Genomic DNA, 7445 nt, shown 5'->3' with positions numbered 1-7445 from the left:
TGTGATTCCTTCATCAGAAAAGGCTTCATACAAGGATCTTCCATCTTTTATGGGGTGGGCAGCCAAATGATCGGCTATGGCCTGTCCCTTGATAGATTTTTGAGTAACATAGGTGATATCAAACTCTGATAGTAAAAGCAACCAACTGGCCATCCTTATGGTTAGGAATGGTTTCTCAAAGAGGTATTTGATGGGATCCATCTTTGAAATCAAGTGCACCGGATAGAAAACCATGTAGTGTCACAACCTTTTTGTTGCCCAAATCAACGCAACACAAGTTCTTTCCAAAGACGTATATCGTGTCTCATATTCTAGGAACTCTTGCTAAGGTAATAAATGGCATGCTCTGCCTTTTCTTTCATCTCCTTCTGTGCTAACAAAGAGCCTATGGAATATTCTCCCATGGATAAGTGTAAGAGAAGTGGTTCTCCTTCGATTGGCAGTGTCAATACTGCTGGGTTCATGAGGTAACCTTTGATTTTGTCAAAAGCTTATTGGCATTGGCCATTCCATTCCTTGGGCTAATCCTTCTTCAGCAGCTTGAAAATTAGTTCACATATTGTAGTCAGTTGAGCTTTGAATCTACTAATATACTGGATGTGATGCAAAAATCCTCGTATTTGCTTCTTAGTCTGAGGTGTGGGCATTTCTTGAATTGCCTTGATCTTGATAGGGTCGACTTTAATGCCTCTTTCACTCACCAAGAAACTTAACAACTTTCCTGCTGTTGCCCCAAATACACACTTTTGAGGATTCAACTTCAGTTGATACTTGTTGATTATTTCAAAGAAATGCCTTAGCGTAGGAATATGCCCCTGCCAATATTTTCACTTTACTATCATGTCATACACATAGACTTCCACATCTTTGTTCATTATGTCATGCAATATGGTCATAGATGCTCTTTGAAAAGTTGCCTTGGCATTCTTCAGTCCAAAAGTTATCACCTTGTAACAATAGTTTCTCCATGGGGTGGTGAAGACTATCTTCTCATGATCTTCTGGGTGCATGCTTATTTGGTTGTATCCCGAGAATCCATCCATAAATGATAACAAAGCATGCCCTGCCGTATTATCCACCAATACATCAATATGAGGTAATGGGAAGTAATATTTGGGGCTTACTTTGTTAGGATCTCGGAAGTCCATGCACATTCGTACCTTGCCATCTTTCTTTGGTACTAGTACAATGCTGACCAACCATTGGGGTTACTTCACCACTTGTAGAAACTTTGCATTCCATTGCTTCACAACTTCTTCTCTGATCTTCTCACTCCATTTTGGCCGCATTCTTTGGAGCTTCTATTTCATCGGTTTTGCCCCAGGGTAAGTCGGCAATCGATGCTGCACGATATTGGGGTCAATACCAGGCGTATCCTCATAAGACCGAGCAAAGACTTCAACGAATTCCTTTAGAAGACTAATCATCTGTTTTGCTTCTTTGTCATCAAGGGTATTGGTCGGTTCCTAGATTAATAACCCGAGTATCCTCACAGATGGGTTGGGCTTTCTTTGGTTTGCATTGTTTTATTGATTCTTGATATTTTTTAAGATCATCATTAGAAAAAGTAGGCAAGTCATACTCGGAATCAGAAATTTCATTCATGAAAGAAGGAGTAACATAGTCGACATACAAGGACTCTAGACTCTCCTCAAAAGGGGAGGCCAACACAAAATCATAAATAACTGACTCAACTACAGACTTGATAATTGGCTTGATGCTTTTGCCAGGGGCATTCATGTTGGTTGACTCAATAGCATTAACACACTTGAAGTTTTCTCCAATGCTTGTCCAGTTTAGGAGTGGTTAAGTGGCTTGATGGATGAGGAGGTGTGGAAAAGGGCCTTCTTCTCTTTCTAAAAAAGTTGCTGCTACTTCTTCAGTGGCGTAATGGTTCTTCTGGATAGTTGTCTGCTTCTTCTCGCATACCAGATGGTCAATCTCGTGCTCTCAGAAGCTGAACTTTTTGAGGGTGAAGATTGGTGGAGCTGCTCAATCCTTTTTCTATAAAGTCCATCTTTTTGAGCCTATTGAGGGATGCCATTCCGATGCCTCGATCACATCTTTGACCGCCTTCACGAGCCTTCCCGTTGTAGTTGGTTCGGGCATAGTATATACAAGCCATCATCCTCTGTGCTCTTCTTTGCTTTGCATATGTACTTCTTCCTCTGAAAGGATGAGGCTTAAACTCATGTAGCTCTAGGGCTATTGGCTCTTGTAGGAGGGAGCAAATGTAGCCTTTCAAATCAATGGGAAGCGGCAGACTCCAGGTGAGCCTTATCTTCTTTTCCCATTCTCTTTTTAGGAAGACTTAAGGACTTGGTGCCTCCTTTGATTGGATCAATGTCGTAGGGTCACCAGAGGAAGACCCAGTCTCAATCAGTGCAATTTCTACTATCCCAGTGATGCAACTATCTTAATCACTTTCATTGACTAGAATTTTCTGTTGTTCCACTTCATAAGTCACCCAGTCAAACTCATCTTAGAAAAATACTTCAAATCCTAGTTGCATCTTTGCAGTGGTTTTATCAAACCATGGTTCCACATTTCCACAAAAGTGGAAATCCTCTCCTTCTTTTACAAAATACCCATTGAGAGTAGGGTAGTAAGAGATGGAGATCTTCCTAGTCATCCTTAGTACTTTCTGCCTCTTGGTGGTCAGAGGAGTGTATCTGAGACCATTCTTTCCTTTGTTCGCTGCCAAATTGAGCTACTTTGGAACTCCTTGATGATATTTCCCTAGCCCCATACCAGGAAAATATTGCATATTCTTCATCATTTGATTCACCGATGGACTCCAGATGGCTTCATAGTTAGCCGGGATTTCCTTCTATGGGACTTCTTTGGAAATGACTGCACAAGTTGTTTCTAATTCGAAACCACTTAGTTGAACTTCCTAGTCTTGTTCTTCTCCATTTTCAATATTGGCCAAGGTGTTAACCACTTCGGGGTCCCCGACTACCGTGATTACCTTTCCTTCATGAACGAACTTTATTTTTTGATGGAGACTAGAGCACACTGCCTTAGCAGGATGCAACCAAGGCTTCCCAAGAGCATGTTAAAAGATGACGGTATATTAATGATTTGGAAATCAATATCAAACTTTACCGGGCCAATCTTTACGGTAAGGGTAAGGATGCTAAGGATCTTCCTCTTGGTATTGTCATATGCCCGTATGGTTTAGGTGGTTGGCCTCATTTCTTCCAAGTTGATGCCAATACTCTTTGCTGATCTTAGGGCAGCACATTCAAAGCAGACCCGTTGTCAACAAGAACCTGGGGAACCACTTTGTCAAAACATTCTACCGTGATGTGGAGAGCTTGATTCTGCTGGACCCCTTTGGGAAGCTCTGAATCTGAGAACATCAAAGATTGCATCGCATATGTTGCCCCTACTATATGTGTGAGATGTGTTGGATTTATCTCGATTGGCACTTGCACATTAGTGTGAGATTTTAAGACTACTTCACGGTGTGAGGGGGACGCCATCAATAATCTCCAAATTGAGATATTTGCTTGGGACTTCTTGAGTTGAGCCAAGACTAGGTTCTCTGGCTCTTTCTTCATGCTGTTAGTTCCTGCCTCATTAGTCCTTAATTGTTCTAACCGCTAGAGCCTTGCCTTTGTAGTCTTTTCCACTTCTAGTTTCCATCACATTTCCAGGTTTCTTCACAATAATCTCTGTGGGATAACAATCTTCATTATCACTATTGGTTATGGTGATTATCCTTACCATGGTATCATCCTTTTCTTCTGATTCCCCCTCCCTACTTTGGGTTGGAAGTCAAGGTCCTCCACAAATAGCCATAGCTCTAGCTCATAACTTTTTAACTGCATCAGAAAGCTATTGGAATGGAGCGTCTACTACCTTTGTGAATGTGTCGTCTGACCTTATTTCCTCCAGATCATCCAACTGCTCATGGTAATAATGGTCACCGACAGTTACTTCACCTAGCATGTTATCCATTTCTTCCACTCTTTCTGCATCTTCAATGTAGTGGAGTATACTTCACATAGCTTTTCTTCCATCTCTAATAATTCTGGCTCATCTAGATAAACTTGCATCGGTTCTCCAGATGCTTCATCACTTTCTAAATCTGACGTAGAGTTATCTCCTCTCATGCAGAGGGAAGGGTAAATGCCACTTGTCGAATCAACTATTAGATCATCACCACCAATAGCATAAATTGAGAAACACGTCAGATGTTCTGGTGAGTAATATTCTGACTCATCATCATAGTCATTGTTCTAAGGCCCTTGGTAATCATCCCAGTCTGGATACCCATCATCCTCTTAAGAATCAGAGTCATCTCCATCCTTTTCATCTTCATTTTCTTTCTCAACGTCATTGTCATCATCCTCTTCTTCACTGATTTCCCCCTCACTTGGTTCTTCATCAGATTCTTCTGGACCATCAAATTCTCCGGCATCCAAACGCTCATAGTATTCATAGCGTATGGATCAAAAGACTTCTATAGGGTTGGTCTTGACATCACTGGCTCAAAGTTGGACCAGTCCTGACTCATCATCCTCTGTGTCACTCCCTATGTGGATTAGGGAGGTGTATTCATTGATTTGCTCCCCTATGGCCAATGCAGTTACTGCTCTAAGAAGATCAACTGTAACCTCTCCAATTACTCCTGGATTGCCATCTGAAGATACAACGGGTTGAATTAGAGAAGTGGGATCACTCTCCTGCACTTCTCCTAAAGCATTCACTGATCCTATTGATGAGTTCATTTTTGGGGAATTTGATAGTGCAAGAATATCCTCCCCATCCATCCATCCTTCTCTTGGGTTATATACTGAACCCTGAGAATGGGATTGGTATGAGGGAGATTGTCTAACCTTGACTTCAATGGTCCCGTTGTCTACCAAGTCTTGGATCGTATGTAGGAGACCTATACATCTTTCAGTAGTGTGCCCTTTTTGAGTATGGTAAGCACGATATTCATGATCCCTATACCCAGCTGGAGGAGGGTTGCTGATTACTCTTGGAGCCACCGTCCCTAGTAATCCCTATTTCTTTAACTTCTCATTCACTGTTGTCACAGGCATTCCCAAATCAGAAAACTGCCTTTTTGGACTAGGGGTCTTTTGGGAGGGTGCAACTTCTTGTATTATGAATGGCTATGAAGAAGTGGCTGGCGGGCCTGACTGATGAACTGCACTCACCATATTAGTTTTCAGACTCTTTCCATGTCCGAATCTGGTGTTCTTCCCTGCATCTTGGGAGGATCCTTGATACTGGGCTTCCCTTAGGATTCTGTTCTCCACCCGTGTGCCGGTGGGTATTAAGGCATCAAAAGTCTATATCTATTGGTATTAAAGAGTATCATAATGAGGCTTTGACAAGTTCTCTATCAACATCTCCACTTGCTCTGCTTCAGAAGGCCGATCTGCCAACTTGGTAGCCTTATCTCTAAACCTCATCAAGAAGGCGATGAATCCTTCTCTAGGTTGCTATCTCAACATCTCAAGCTCCTGATGTTTCACATCTACCTCAGTATTATATGAGTACTATTTGGTGAAGGCTTTTACCACCGTTGCCCAATTCTGAGTTTGGGATGACTCCAACTGTGTGAGCCACCTTAGTGCTAGTCCCAATAGGGTTAACATGAAGGCTTGCCCCATCTGGTTATCTGCAAGTTGCCACGATTTGGTGATACTGAGAAAAACTTTGAGGTGAGCCTTGGGGTCCCCTATCCTGTCAAACCTATCAGCCTTCCACTTGACTTTCTCAAGAATCCTTGCCCTAGAAAAGAAACTCATTTCATTAGAATCCACTATTTGACTTTCCAAGCCTTTTTCTGCTCGAATCATGTTTTTCAACTTCTCTAATTGCTCTATGAGTCTCCTTTCTTTCTCTGTCTCTAGAGGCTCCATTCGGACATGTGCGGTAAACTCCTCTTCCTCATCTTCAATCACTACCCTGGGAGGAGGGATCCTGGAATAGACCCCTCGTTGATCATTTGGACAGGTAGGTGAGGTTCCTCTTTGACCAGTTGGCCTGACTTGCTCTAGTTCTCTTGAGTCAACTTGAGAAGAGTTCCCACGATAACCTGTAGCTCCATTCTGATCCACATCTCCTGTAGCCGATGCCGCTCATTCCTTGGATCAACTCTGGGAGGGTTCTGAAATGCACACAATATCTGAGCTATCCCTCTCTTGACTTCAGCCATTTCTATTTGCAAGGTCTCTACAAGACGGACCCAGGCTTGCTCTGGTGATTCAGAGTCGTGTGGATCCATACTAACAAGACTATAATCACCTGGTAGTAGACAATCTCGGAGAGATGACGGAGGTGACACTAGACTTAGGCGAGTCAATCGATTACCTTGATGAGTCCAAAGGGACCGCAGAGAGTACTGGAGGTGTGGAATTGTGCCTGGACCGAAACTGGCTTATTTTAGGATTCTTGAATTCCCAACCCTTTGTTCATACATTCACTAGATTAACAACCAACGATCCATCCAAAGTTAGTTTGCTTAATGATAGGAGGTGGATAGGGTTCGATGCCCCTGGTCTACCCAATGTCATAAGCAGGAGATTCATACAAATGGCTTATAGAGAATATTCCCATAAGACATTCCATGTAATAAAGTCATGCTTTCCTTATTCTTTTTTCCACCAGATGTTCTTTCTCCTAATTTTCTCGGGACTTCTCGGGACTTTAAGTGACTCTAACGGGATTGCCCCTAAGTCATGTATTTGGACATTTTCCTTAAGGAGGAGGGACACCTTCTATCTGAAACCCACTTAGGAAAGTAATTCTTTATGATGGGAATATAATATAGGAACATTCCTTTTCAAGACCGCAAACAAGTTCTATAATTAGCTTGTGGTGCTCTTAGCTTCTTCATCTATTTTCCACATGATGCGAGCATACGGTGGATGCAATAGAACCGACAAGACTTCCTTGACAGGGTCTATATACAGAAGGTATGTGATCCTTTTGATATACTCGTAGGTACGAGATCAAGGGGTGACTTCCTTTCCCATTACTCGTGACTACAAATGAGGTTAAGCAACTGGCCATGGGGTGGTGGAACCGTGAGTGATTGTGTGTAAAAGTGTAATGTAGGATAACCATCATTTGATCTCAGAATGCTATAAAGTGCACAGACCTCCCCGAGGGTGCTGGCATAATTACAGACATCCTCATCGTTTGACGACGCATTCGATCTCAAAATGTCATAAAGTGCACGGACCTCCCTAAGGGTGCTGACACAATTACAACATCCTCGCCGTTTGACGATACCTTCTATTCTTATACAGGAAGTGGCTATAAAGATACATGTACTTGGTGTCCCACCCAAGAAAGAGACCCAAGTCCTAGTAACCCCGCTAAGTGGTGATTCAACATAGATTCTACATCTTGGAACCAAGCCAATTTTGGAGCAGCTTTGTGATAATGGAACCAACCAGCAAAAAGCATTAACGCTG

Source organism: Macadamia integrifolia, chromosome 12 (assembly GCF_013358625.1).
Source record: "Macadamia integrifolia cultivar HAES 741 chromosome 12, SCU_Mint_v3, whole genome shotgun sequence".
In the NCBI taxonomy this organism is placed as follows: Eukaryota; Viridiplantae; Streptophyta; class Magnoliopsida; order Proteales; family Proteaceae; genus Macadamia; species Macadamia integrifolia.
Note: the sequence above shows the minus strand (reverse complement) of the source record.